The 14,928-nt window shown below is 42.8% G+C and overlaps 1 protein-coding gene across 2 annotated transcripts in view; it reads right to left on the bottom strand.

The window, feature by feature from the left end:
* Positions 1 to 8,877, bottom strand: part of ABLIM3 (actin binding LIM protein family member 3) — a 185,815-nt gene extending 176,938 nt beyond the window's left edge. The window contains exons 1-2 of one of the 2 annotated variants that reach the window (XR_009502422.1): positions 8,734 to 8,877; positions 7,241 to 7,321 (exon numbers count right to left, since the gene is read on the bottom strand). The gene's annotated coding sequence lies outside the window, so the exon portion shown is untranslated. The remainder of the gene's footprint in view (positions 1 to 7,240; positions 7,322 to 8,733) is intronic. The other variant, XR_009502421.1, reaches the window with a different exon arrangement.
* Positions 8,878 to 14,928: the final 6,051 nt, after the last annotated feature.

Raw genomic sequence — 14,928 nt, 5'->3', positions numbered from 1 at the left:
GAGATAATATACATGAAGCAGTCATGTCAGTGCCTGGTTCAAAATAAGCACTCAGTAAGTGATCTTTGAGCTTTGAATTATTGAGCTCCAAGTTATATTTCTTTTTAAAAATGATTCTGGGGAGGAACCAAGATGGCGGAGTAGAAGGATGTGCTCTCACTCCCTCTTGCGAGAACACCAGAATCACAACTAGCTGCTGGACAATCATCGACAGGAAGACACTGGAACTCACCAAAAAAGATACCCCACATCCAAAGACAAAGGAGAAGCCACAATGAGACGGTAGGAGGGGCGCAATCAGAGTAAAATCAAATCCCATAACTGCTGGGTGGGTGACTCACAGACTGGCGAACACTTATACCACAGAAGTCCACCCACTGGAGTGAAGGTTCTGAGCCCCACATCAGGCTTCCTAACCTGGGGGTCCGGCAACAGGAGGAGGAATTCATAGAGAATCAGACTTTGAAGCCTAGTGGGGATTGACTGCAGGACTTCGACAGGACTGAGGGAAACAGAGACCCCACTCTTGGAGGGTGCACACAAAATAGTGTGCGCATTGGGACCCAGGGGAAGGAGCAGTGACCCCGGGGGAGACTGAACCAGACTTACCTGCTAGTGTTGGAAGGTCTCCTGCAGAGGCAGGGGGTGGCTCTGTTTCACCGTGGGGACAAGGACACTGGCAGCAGAAGTTCTGGGAAGTACTCCTTGGCGTGAGCCCTCCCAGAGTCTGTCATTAGCCCCACCAAAGAGCCCAAGTAGGCTCCAGTGTTGGGTTGCCTCAGGCAAAACAACCAACAGGGAGGGAACCCAGCCCTATCCATCAACAGTCAAGTGGATTAAAGTTTTACGGAGCTCTGACTGCCACAGCAACAGTCAGCTCTACCCACCACCAGAGCCACCATCAAGCCTCTTAGATAGCCTCAACCACCAGAGGGCAGACAGCAGAAGCAAGAAAAACTATAATCCTGCAGCCTGTGGAACAAAAACCACATTCACAGAAAGATAGACAAGATGAAAAGGCAGAGGGCTATATACCAGATGAAGGAACTAGAAAAAATCCCAGAAAAACAACTAAATGAAGTAGAGATAGGCAACCTTCCAGAAAAAGAATTCAGAATAATGATAGTGAAGATGATCCAGGACCTCGGAATAAGAATGGAGGCAAAGACTGAGAAGATGCAAGAAATGATTAACAAAGACCTAGAAGAATTAAAGAACAAACAAACAGAGATGACCAATACAATAACTGAAATGAAAACTACACTAGAAGGAATCAATAGCAGAATAACTGAGGCAGAAGAACGGATAAGTGACCTGGAAGACAGAATGGTGGAATTCACTGCTGTGGAACAGACTAAAGGAAAAAAAATGAAAAGAAATGAAGACAGCCTAAGAGACCTCTGGGACAACATTAAACGCAACAACATTCGCATTATAGGGGTCCCAGAAGGAGAAGAGAGAGAGAAAGGACCAGAGAAAATATTTGAAGAGATTATGGTCGAAAACTTTCCTAACATGGGAAAGGAAATAGCCACACAAGTCCAGGAAGCACAGAGAGTCCCATACAGGATAAACCCAAGGAGAAACACGCCGAGACACATAGTAATCAAATTGGCAAAAAATAAAGACAAAGAAAAATTATTGAAAGCAGCAAGGGAAAAACGACAAATAACATACAAGGGAACTCCCATAAGGTCAACAGCTGATTTCTCAGCAGAAACTCTATAAGCCAGAAGGGAGTGGCATGATATACTTAAAGTGATGAAAGGGAAGAAACTACAACCAAGATTACTCTACCCGGCAAGGATCTCATTTAGATTTGATGGAGAAATCAAAAGCTTTACAGACAAGCAAAAGCTAAGAGAATTCAGCACCACCAAACCAGCTCTACAACAAATGCTAAAGGATCTTCTCTAAGTGGGAAGCACAAGAGAAGAAAAGGACCTACAAAAACAAACCCAAAACAATTAAGAAAATGGTCATAGGAACATACATATTGATAATTACCTTAAACGTGAATGAATTAAATGCTCCAACCAAAAGACACAGGTTTGCTGAATGGATACAAAAACAAGACACATATATATGCTGTCTATAAGAGACCCACTTTAGACCTAGGGACACATACAGACTGAAAGTGAGGGGATGGAAAAAGATATTCCATGCAAATGGAAATCAAAAGAAAGCTGGAGTAGCTATACTCATATTAGATAAAATAGACTTTAAAATAAAGAATGTTACAAGAGACAAGAAAGGACACTACATAATGATCAAGGGATCAATCCAAGAAGAAGATATAACAATTATAAATATATATGCACCCAACATAGGAGCACCTCAATACATAAGGCAACTGCTAACAGCTATAAAAGAGGAAATCGACAGTAACACAATAATAGTGGGGGACTTTAACACCTCACTTACACCAATGGACAGATCATCCAAAATGAAAATAAATAAGGAAACACAAGTTTTAAATGACACAATAGACCAGATAGATTTAATTGATATTTATAGGACATTCCATCCAAAAACAGCAGATTACACGTTCTTCTCAAGTGTGCACGGAACATTCTCCAGGATAGATCACATCTTGGGTCACAAATCAAGCCTCAGGAAATTTAAGAAAATTGAAATCATATCAAGCATCTTTTCTGACCACAACGCTATGAGATTAGAAATCAATTACAGGGAAAAAACCGTAAAAAACACAAACATATGGAGGCTAAACAATATGTTACTAAATAACCAAGAGGTCACTGAAGAAATCAAAGAGGATATCAGAAAATACCTAGAGACAAATGACAATGAAAACACGATGACCCAAAACCTATGGGATGCAGCAAAAGCAGTTTGAAGAGGGAAGTTTATAACTATACAAGCCTACCTAAAGAAACAAGAAAAATCTCAAGTAAACAATCTAACCTTACACCTAAAGAAACTAGAGAAAGAAGAACAAACAAAACCCAAAGTTAGCAGAAGGAAAGAAATCATAAAGACCAGAGCAGAAATAAATGAAATAGAAACAAAGAAAACAATAGCAAAGATCAATAAAACTAAAAGCTGGTTCTTTGAGAAGATAAACAAAATTGACAAGCCATTAGCCAGACTCATCAAGAAAAAGAGGGAGAGGACTCAAATCAATAAAATCAGAAATGAAAAAGGAGAAGTTACAACAGACACCACAGAAATACAAAGCATCCTAAGAGACTACTACAAGCAACTCTATGCCAATGAAATGGACAACCTGGAAGAAATGGACAAATTCTTAGAAAGGTATAACCTTCCAAGACTGAACCAGGAAGAAACAGAAAATATGAACAGACCAATCACAAGTAATGAAATTGAAACTGTGATTAAAAATCTTCCAACAAATAAAAATCCAGGACCAGATGGCTTCACAGGTGAATTCTATCAAACATTTAGAGAAGAGCTAACACCCATCCTTCTCAAACTCTTCCAAAAAATTGCAGAGGAAGGAACACTCCCAAACTCATTCTATGAGGCCACCATCACCCTGATACCAAAACCAGACAAAAATACTCCAAAAAAAGAAAATTACAGAACAATATCACTGATGAATATAGATCCTCAGCAAAAATCCTCAACAAAATACTAGCAAACAGAATCCAACAGCACATTAAAAGGATCATACACCATGATCAAGTGGGATTTATCCCAGGGATGCAAGGATTCTTCAGTATATGCAAATCAATCAATTTGATACACCATATTAACAAATTGAAGAATAAAAACCATATGATCATCTCAATAGATGCAGAAAAAGCTTTTGACAAAATTCAACACCGATTTCTGATAAAAACTCTCCAGAAAGTGGGCGTAGAGGGAACCTACCTCAACATAATAAAGGCCGTATATGACAAACCCACAGCAAACATCATTCTCAATGGTGAAAAACTGAAAGCATTTCCTCTAAGATCAGGAACGAGACAAGGATGTCCACTCTCACCACTATTATTCAGCATAGTTTTGGAAGTCCTAGCCACGGCAATCAGAGAAGAAAAAGAAATAAAAGGAATACAAATTGAAAAAGAAGAAGTAAAACTGTCACTGTTTGCAGATGACATGATACTATACATAGAGAATTCTAAAACTGCCACCAGAAAACTACTAGAGCTAATTAATGAATTTGGTAAAGTTGCAGGATACAAAATTAATGCACAGAAATCTCTTGCATTCCTATACACTAATGATGAAAAATCTGAAAGAGAAATTATGGAAACACTCCCGTTTACCATTGCAACAAAAAAGAATAAAATACCTAGGAATAAACCTACCTAGGGAGACAAAAGACCTGTATGCAGAAAACTATAAGACACTGATGAAAGAAATTAAAGATGATACCAACAGATGGAGAGATATACCATGCTCTTGGATTGGAAGAATCAATATTGTGAAAATGACTATACAACCCAAAGCAATCTACAGATTCAATGCAATCCCTATGAAATTACCAACAGCATTTTTTAAGGAACTAGAACAAAAAATCTTTAAAGTTGTATGGAGACACAAAAGACCCCGAATAGCCAAAGCAGTCTTGAGGGAAAAAAAATGGAGCTGGAGGAATCAGACTCCCTGACTTCAGACTATACTTCAAAGCTACAGTAATCAAGACAATATGGTACTGGCACAAAAACAGAAACATAGATCAATGGAACAAGATAGAAAGCCCAGAGATAAACCCACGCACCTATGGTCAACTAATCTATGACAAAGGAGGCAAAGATATACAATGGAGAAAAGACAGTCTCTTCAATAAGTGGTGCTGGGAAAACTGGACAGCTACATGTAAAAGAATGAAATTAGAATACTCCCTAACACCATACACAAAAATAAACTCAAAATGGATTCGAGACCTAAATGTAAGACTGGACACTATAAAAGTCTTAGAGGAAAACATAGGAAGAACACACTTTGACATAAATCACAGCAAGATCTTTTTTGATCCACCTCCTAGAGTAATGGAAATAAAAACAAAAATAAACAAATGGGACCTAATGAAACTTCAAAGCTTTTGCACAGCAAAGGAAACCATAAACAAGACGAAAAGACAACCCTCAGAATGGGAGAAAATATTTGCAAATGAAGCAACTGACAAAGGATTAATCTCCAGAATTTACAAGCAGCTTATGCAGCTCAATATCAAAAAAACAAACAACCCAATCCAAAAATGGGCAGAAGACCTAAAGAGACATTTCTCCAAAGAAGATATACAGATTGCCAACAAACACATGAAAGGATGCTCAACATCACTAATCATTAGAGAAATGCAAGTCAAAACTACAATGAGGTATCACCTCACACCAGTCAGAATGGCCATCATCAAAAAATCTGCAAACAATAAATGCTGGAGAGGGTGTGGAGAAAAGGGAACCCTCTTGCACTGTTGGTGGGAATGTAAATTGATACAGCCACTATGGAGAACAATATGGAGGTTCCTTAAAAAACTAAAAATAGAATTACCATATGACCCAGCAATCCCACTACTGGGCATATACCCAGAGAAAACCGTAATTCAAAAAGACACATGCACCCCAATGTTCATTGCAGCACTATTTACAATAGCCAGGTCATGGAAGCAACCTAAATGCCCATCGACAGATGAATGGATAAAGAAGTCATGGTACATATATACAGTGGAATATTACTCAGCCATAAAAAGGAACAAAATTGAGCCATTTGTTGAGACGTGGATGGATCCTAGAGACTGTCATACAGAGTGAAGTAAGTCAGAAAGAGAAAAACAAATATCGTGTATTAACGCATGTATGTGGAACCTAGAAAAATGGTACAGATGAACCGGGTTGCAGGGCAGAAGTTGAAACACAGAGAACAAACGTATGGACACCAAGGGGGGAAAACTGCGGTGGGGTGGGGATGGTGGTGTGCTGAATTGGGCGATTGGGATTGACATGTACACAGTGATGTGTATAAAATTGATGACTGATTAAAAAAAAAAAAAAGAAAAAAAGATTCTGAACAAAACAAACAAACAAAAAAACCAGTATCTTTTTAGATCTAGACGGGGCTTTCAAAACTATCTAGATATATGCTAGACTGGATACTTTCTAAAAGACCTAGTTTGAAAATTCTTTACTTCTACGTCAACACTATAGTAGGAAGGTTAGTTTTAGCCAAGCTTGGAACCTAGCAGGGTGGGCATAAAGATCTCTATTGTTTATGATCATTTTCTTCCAGCCCCCTGACATTCTTTCAACCCCACTTCCCATCCCTTAGCAATTCTATTCTTTTCTTAATGATTTACAATAAACTTGTTGTAACATTTATACAAGATTCCTTCTGACTAGAGTCAGCCTTGCTTCATGGTTTCTCAACGTTGTGTCACTTGTTCCCAGATTTTTTTGCTAAAATCGCCTAACTATAATGTCATTTAATGGTCTAACTTTACATATATGGTAACCTCTTCTACATTTCCCATGAAAGTGGGGACTATGTAGTTTCAAGGAAAAGATAGGGTTGAGGGAAGGGCCTTGCTTTGTTTCATGAAAGAAGGTGCTTTTGGGAGGGGCACTTTCATTCCTGCTTTGATCTACTCAGCAATTGTTTAGCTCAGTTCTGCACTCATGAGCCAGTAACAGCTTTTCTTACTTGGGAGCATGATACATTATGAACCAATGAGATGATGAGTCAGGGTTCAGCCATGAGCAATGTGGGTTGATGGTCTTCCACCACATCCCAGTGTGAAGTGCAGAAAGTGGCAGTTGTATGGCCTTAATTCAGGTGCAAGAACTCTATCATCTTCAATGACAAGGTGAGATGCTCTCTTTGGGTCCAGGGAAGAGACAGGAAATCAGAGTATGCCTGCTCCTCTGCAGGTTGCTCATATTGATATAACATCTGCATAACAGCTGACTATGTTCCTAGTATCATCTGAAAGTCCAAGCCCTTCAAGGTCAATAGGGTCTTTTTAAGTGAATAGGGTTGTTCCAGTGCTACCAAGAATTTGGAGCTATGGTCACAGTTGAGTTGGTGACCTGGATAATAGTTGATGGGTACAATTGGTATGGAACATCCAGGGCTACACAGAGCATGTTGTCAAATGTCCAGTGGAAGTAGAGAGAATATTAAGCCAGGTGCATCCAACCTCTTAATGCTACTGTGGTTTGAAGATATAATGTGGTTGAGAGTAGGACAGGAAGTCTCAGTATCAGAAGGTTGTGATTATTTGAATGGAAGGCTGGTGACCACATCAGCTTACCATGGAGTGTCTCAGCTTACAGCACAGTCTCAGCAGCAAGTCTGACATTCTAATACTCAGAGAGGGTGGTCAGAGCCAGTCCTGGAATATTATAGATATCATGTCAAAGGAAGGACAGCAGGGAAAGTACGGGCTCTTTCTTCCCAGTCTTTTAAAGGGCCAAAGCCTGACACTTTCTTCAGAAGGCCAATAGCTGTCTCATTGCCAAAATAAATCAGGGCCTCCTTGGTCAAAAGCAAGGCTATGTTTCCATCACTGTAAGTTAACTTATATATATGATGTGAGGTAATGACCCAACTTCATTCTTTTGCATGTGGCCATACAGTTGTCCCAGCACCATTTGGTGAAAGAGTATTCTTTCCTCCATTGATTTGGCACCTTTGTGGAAAATCAACTGATCATAGGTACATGGGTTTATTTCTAGACTCTCAATTCTATTACAATGATTTATCCTTAGATAGTACCATACTGTCATAATTTCCATTGCTTTATAATAACTTTTGAAACTGTGAGTTCTTCAACTTTGTTATAGCCAATAGCTTTGGCTATTCTGGTTCCCTAAAGTCTCCATATGAACTTTAATATCAGCTTGTCAATTTCTATTTAAAAAGGGAGCTTCTGGGCTTTTGATAGGGATTGCATTGAATCTGCAGATTAATTTGGGGGTATTGCCATCTTAACAGTATTAAGTCTTCCAAATCCATGAACGTGAGATGTTTTTCCATTTATTTATATCTTTCTTTCAACAATGCTTTGTAGTTCCCAGAGTATAAGTTTTGCATTCTTTTGTTAAATATATTTCTAAGTGCTTTATTATTTTTGGGGCTTTGGTAAATCGTTTTCTTAATTTCGTCTTTGGATTGTTCATTGCTAGTGTATTTAAAACAACTGATTTTTGTACATTGTTCTTATATCCTGCAAACTTACTAACCTTGTTATTAGTTCCAATAGTTTTTTAAAAATTGGATTCCGTATGATTTTCTACTTATAAGATTGTCACCTGACATTAGAGATAGTTTTACTTCCTTTCTAACCTGAATGCCTTTTATTTCATTTTTTTGGCCCCAGTTTCCTTTAAATCTTGCGATCTTCCGACCTCACTCATCACCTGGGGGTGAAAAGGGCAGTCCAGTGTCAGCTCTGTATCCTCAGGTGCTCTCTCTCTTTCTGCTGTCCCCCTCTCAGTCTGGGCTGTAGCCCCTGGCCTTGAAGGCGAGGGGGCTAATGGGCGCAGGTGAGAGCAGGAAGGAGGAGGAGGCAGAGAGGACGCGGGCGCCGGGTCCGCCCGCTCCTGGGACCCGACTGCCGGCCGAAGCAGGGCTGGAAGCGCCTGCTCGCGCGCACCCCGACTACTGCAGCCCAGCGGCTCGGGAGCCCAAAGGGGGTGTGGACCACAGGGAGGCAGGGCGGGGGCAGCGCGCGGAGCGCCGGGCTCCGCTGGGCAGGGCGTCCCCACCCGGGCGCCGCGAGCAGCGACCCGCCCCAGGACCCACCTCTCGGCCAGCGTCGGGAGCCAGAGGCCCCTGCCCGGGCCCCTGCGACCGGTTCATGAATCCTGGTCCTCGTCTGGGGTCTCGAATTCCAAGGCGAGCAAAGCGAAATAGGAGAGCTCGACATCCATGATGCGGGCTCTCGGGGTGGCTGCGCAGGGGGCGCGGCCGCTCGCTGCTGCCACCTGCTGGACGCGTCGGCGCGTGTCCAGGCCCCGCCCCGCCCGGGCTTCTCCCTGGGTCCTGGGCTGTGAAGGGGGTCGGATGGGACCCTGTGTCCTGCGGCCAGCAAGGGGGTACTTGAGCGCTGTTTCCCTCCCTTGATTCTGGGGTCTAAGGGCTAGACCATGATAGGAAAATAGACCCTTCATCGGGAAGGGCTGTGAAGAAAGGATTGGCTTTGCAGGAAGACAGTGTTCACTTCCAACTCTGCTTCTCACCAGCTGGGTGTAGTCTGGTCTTGAGCAGGTGACTGCTGTCTCTGCCTCTTCGTCCCCAAGTGTAGAAGGTGGCGACTGGACACGTGGATAAGAGATTAGGGGTTCCTCCAGTCTGCTAACTTCTGTCCCTACCTCCCCCTTCATACTGCTTATCACTGACTCATTTGTTAGTTATCATCTCTCTTTCCCGTGAGAATGTTAGCTCCATGAAAGAATAGATGTGTCTGCTAACTTTACCACGGTACTTACGTTCCCTTCTAAACCTATATTAGTGAATACCCGCCCCATAGTTGGTGCTTAATCAATATTTGTTGAATGAACCCCCCAGGTCATCTTCAATATTTCTTCCACTCTCCATACTTCAGGGTTCTATAAATGTAGGTTGCATTATTCTTTGCCAAAGTATTAATTAGGAAAACTCCATGGTACCCTGGTCAAGAGCCCAGCACTGGACTCAGCCTGTCAGGCTCTGAATCAGGGCTCCATCACTTGCCAGATGTGTGACCTTTGGAAATTTACTCAGCCTCCCAGGGTCTCAAATTCTTCATCTGTAGATGGCAATAATGACTGTACCTGCCTGACTGGGTGGTTGTGCTGTGTCAAACAAGTAAACTCATTGAAATACTTAGTATAGTGCATCCACATGAAGCCCTCAATATACGTTAACTATCACTATCACTGTTTACTTGCACCCATCCATGTGACAAGCCCACCATCTCTCTTTCTCCTTGGGCGGCCTGCTAGACCTTTCCCCCATCCATTCCTGTTTGCATTTCCCTGCCTGGGAATGTGTGGTGAGCTCTGCTGCCATGGGGATTTCAGGGTGTGGTCCTTCCTCTGGGCCAATTACGTTGTCAAATGAGGCTGGCCTGTGTCCCTGTTTCCATCTCCTTGCAGTGTAGTACTCAGGCAGGGACCAGGCAAAGAGGAGCAAGCTTCTGGTTGCTTCGCTTCTCAGCCTCTGGCCCTTCTCATGCAATTGCAGTAAGAATCTAACTCTGTCTCTTTATTTCACAGGCTTGTATCTGAATCAAAGTGCTTTCAAAGCAGCATAAATTCATATACGAAGGTGCTATGGTCCTGAGTCCTTTCTCTCTATTCCAGGCTGAGATTAACTTACTTCTCTAGGACTAAACATTTTCCCCAGTTGGGTGAACTCAGCTTAATGAAACACCCCAGTGCTTCCCAGAACCTCACACTTAACAAAATGCTTCCAGGGATCTTTCTGATTCTCTCCTCCCAACCACTCTGTAAAGCCCACAAGGCAGGTGTTACATTTGATAGCTAAGGAGCCCCACCCTTGGATAGCAGCTCAGCCTCTCAGCCTCACACTGGGGCAGGGGGAGCTCCAGATTTGAATGTGGGAACCCACACCTCTTTGTCTAGGGTACTTTTCACCTTACCCAGCTGGCTGTGATGAATTAGATTGTTGAAACTTGGACCATTTAAAAACCTCAAATAACTTCTAATGGGAAAACAATCTTCTTTTCCCTGCATAATTATGAAGACATGAAGAAAGGGGTCAATAGAAATAAGATGGTACTACCCCCATGAGGATGTCCACATCAATTGGTGGTCACCGGAAAGGGGCAAGAAGAAGCCTGCGCTGGGCTTCTCCATGGGGCTCAGCTGGGAAAGTTGTCAGAAGACCTGTATCTTGGCTCATTCCTCGCAAGGGAATGGAATCAAGACCTGGGAGCAGAGGACTGCTTTGTTTAGAAGTTTGTTTTGAACTTTGTTTTGCTTCCAAGAAGGGTGATGAACAAGTCTCATCCAGAAACAATAAAATATTCCTAGATGTTGGAAAACCACCTGGTGAAACCTTTGGGACATACTTTTTCTACCTTTAACAAGGGGAAAGAGGAAACCTCTCTGGGCCAGCTTCACCCATGGCTGCCGCCTCACCCTTCATGAGCTGCTGCCTGGGCTGCCCTCATTAAGGCTCTCTACTCCACAGAGAGCTCCTATCATTCCTTCTTGAGGGGTCCTGCGACAAGTCAGGTGAAACAGGCCAAGTCAGAGTCATCATCGTCACGATGTGGGATGATTCCAGTGCCGAGAGTGAAGCAGTAAGCAAATTAATGTATGGGATAATATATATGATCCTATTTAGGAATGTTTATATATATATTATATATATATATTATATATATATATATAATATGTGTATATTATATATATATATATAATATATATATATATACACACACACATATATATATAATCTTTCTCACAGAAATGGGATCATATAGGCACTTCCCTGGTGGTCCAGTGAGTTAAGACTCCACACTCCCAATGCAGGGGGCCCGGGCTCGATCCCTGGTCAGGGAACTAAGATACCACATGCATGCCGCAACTAAGAAGCCCTCATGCCACAACTAAAAATCCTGCAAGCCACAATGAAGATCCCACATGCCACAGCTAAGACCTGGTGCAGCCAAAATAAATAAATAAATAAAATAAATATTTTTTAAAAAAGAAAATGGGATCATATATACGAGTGTCTGGAATGCAGAGCCAGAGGTCTGGAAGGATGCTCCAAATTGCCAGTGGTTGCCTCCAGAGAGGGGACTGAGCTTTGGTTAGGGGTGAATTTGTTTGAAAGGGGACTCACATTTTTACTCCATATATAGTTTGAACTTTTCCATGCATATATTACTACTGTAATGATGCCATTTTAAGCAGAATACCTGGCTTTCCTGCAGGATGGTACTTGCCTCACGCCTCTCTGCAGGGGCTCCTTCTTGTCCTGCACCTTTATAAACACCTCTGAAATTTCCCTCTGCAACCTCCACCTTTCAGCTCTCCCTCTCCCTGAATCCTCCTGAATCTGCTGGACGTTCTTCTTAGCACCTTGTGTCAAGCCTGTTCTTATATCCCTTTCCACCCATCTTGGCCTCTTCATCCAGCTGGACTCTAAGGCACCCATTTTGGTGACTCACCAGCCACTGATTCTCTCACCCAGTGTCTCCCTGCCACACCTGCTTTGCCAGCTGGGAACTGTCTGCTGTCCCTCCTTTGTTTCAAGGCTACTGGAAGAAAGACATAAGCTCCCATGACTGGCCCCCTCCAAACTCCTAATAGCCAGCCAAGCCCATCCCTCACTGTGCCCAGCAATCCTCTTATTCCTTTCTAATCAGCTTATTACACTGCCCCACGTACCCTTCCCCGCCTTCTCCCTGTTTATATTGTGGCCTTACCTGTGACCTACTCCAAATGCCCACCTCTTTCCTCCATATTCTTGACGCCTTCACACATCACATTCTCCAGCTGGCCCACCTCAGAAGAACCCTGTCTCAAGATAGGCTATGTGGGTACACCCTCAGGTCCACGCCGGTTTCCCTCTCTCTGGACCCTTCCACATCAGCATTCTTCTTCTTTTTGCGTCTTTAGTCTATTCCTCTCTGGTTCATATTGGTGTGATGCAGAGCTTTATCCTGGCTTTTAATAGTTTCTTTTCCCCCAGTGACTGAGGAAACAAGGCATGCGTGGTGAGTGCTGTGGGTCTCCCTAAATTCTCACCTATCACCACTGGCCCATTCCTGCCCCCAGTTCTGGGAAGCTTTCGGGGTTGACAGCTCCCAGGTGAGTCCTTCTTTGGGGCTTACCTAGAACTGAAGGGTGCCATCTCCACCTTGTGCCCCCTTCTGGGGCAGCCTGCCCTCAATGACTGGTTTCTACAGGAATGTAACCAGTCCAGTGACTGGTTGTTACTGGTCGTCCTTGCCCCAGTTAAGGACAAATCTGAAGGGCCATGTCTACTCCTTGTACGAACCAGTGGAGGACATTGTTGGGTCTGCATTGCAGCCCACTGCTCCCTCTGCCCAGTCCTGTTTCCCTCATCCCTTTTCTGTATGGATTGTGTGAACATGTCCCCACAAGCTTCCTGCCTGCAAATCGTCCAGAGTCTGCTTCACAGGAACTGACTTCTATAGCAGGCTTTTCAAATTTGGGGAGAAATCTTGAACATGGGTGAGAAAGATCGATAGTCAGATTGATTTCATCTGCTTGGAATATAGAGGCCAGTCTGAGAAGATAAACCTCCTTGGATCATTGTAAACTTTTGGATTCTGTAGCTTAAAAAATTCAGTTGTACAAATAAGATGTGAGAGATTTTGGCATTTAGTTTAAAAAGAACTAAGGGATTCCTTAATTCTTTAGTTCATTCATTCATTCACATAGGAGAGTCTATTCTGTGCTAGGCACTGTGCTGCACAGTGGGCATGGGGCAGCAGATACATGAGGAGGGAGATGATAAGCAAAATGCCCAGACTTATGATTACAATCTGTGAGGCAAATGAACAAGGGGCAGAAATAGAGAATAAAAGAGGGTAGCTCTCAGAATGTGACATTAAATGTAAGACTGACAAGGGACCTGCACCATTTTCAGGTGGATGGATGCTTGGGCCGTCAGAGGTAAGGAACTCAGGGATCTGCAGGATCAATGCTTCCATGCTCTGCTAAGTGGAGGCCTCCAGTCATTGGAGGAACTGTTACAGGGGATTTGCTCATGGCCTTGCTGTTCAAGGTGTGGTCCAAGGACCAGCACACAGGTACCACACCATGCTCCCAACAGAGTTTCCCACGCCTTCCTAGACCCGGGATAAGGATCTGCATTTTACCAGTTTCCAGGTGTATTCATTTCCTAGGGCTGATGTAACAAATTACAAACTTGGTGGTTTAAAACAACACAAATTTCTTATCTTAAAGTTCTGATGTGAGAAGTCTGAAGTGGGTCTTACTGGGCTAAATAAAATCAAGGTGTTGGCTGAGCTGCGTTCCTTTTGGAAGTTCTAGGCAAGAATCCATTCTTTGCTTTTTCCAGCTTTTAGAGGTTTCCCACATTCCTTGGCTCATGGTCCCTTCTTCCATCTAAAACCAGCATTATAGTAGCATCTTCAAATGACTTTCTCTGATTCTGACCTCTGCTTCTTGTTCTGCCATCACATCTTCTTCTGACTCTGACCCTCTTACCTCCCACTTATAAAGATCCATGTGATTACATCTGGATAATCCAAATCTCCCCTTCTCAAATTCCATAACTTAAATCATATCCAACAAAGTCTCTTTAGTTGGGAAAGGTAACATTATTCACAGGTTCTGGGGGTTAGGGCATCTTTGGGGGCCATTGTTCTGTCTACCACACCACATAATTCACATCCATGTTAAAGTCTGTGAAGCCCTGGCCACCCTATTTAAATGGCTTTTCTTTCCTACTTTCCCTGCGTGCTCACGTATTGTTGAAACCTTTAGGTTATAATGCATGTATGATAAACTTGTTTTGCTTGTTTTCTTGACCCCTGTACATATGTGGTTCTGTGTAGGTTAAAATAATTCTGATCTTTATTATTAGATAGGGGTCTAATTGACGACGGTGTTGGTTCATGTCTTCCTGGATGTCTTAAGTGGTGAAAGCTACTCTATGTGCTGGTGCTGGCTGGAATGTTTGAGAAAATCCATCTCTGCCAATTACTAATAGTAAGACCTTGGAGAAGTCATCTGACTTCTCTCAGACAACACTTATATCACTTGCAAAATGACAGGTCCAACCCCTATGTCACAGATATGGTGTGAAGATGTAGTGAGATGGAGGAATTTGTCAATAGGGAACTCCTGTACAATTGTAAGTTGTTATTTGGTTATTTGTGGACCTTGAGGAATAAAAGCGACGCTCTCAGATTCTTTTCACAGTGTGATGCCCCTGCGTGTGCTGCCTTCTTGTGCTTAAGGCTTTTAATTAACTTTGGCGTGGATCAGA

Source organism: Balaenoptera ricei, chromosome 3 (assembly GCF_028023285.1).
Source record: "Balaenoptera ricei isolate mBalRic1 chromosome 3, mBalRic1.hap2, whole genome shotgun sequence".
Taxonomy (NCBI): domain Eukaryota; kingdom Metazoa; phylum Chordata; class Mammalia; order Artiodactyla; family Balaenopteridae; genus Balaenoptera; species Balaenoptera ricei.
The sequence above is the reverse complement of the archived record's forward strand: the minus strand, read 5'-3'. Positions and strand labels throughout refer to the sequence as shown.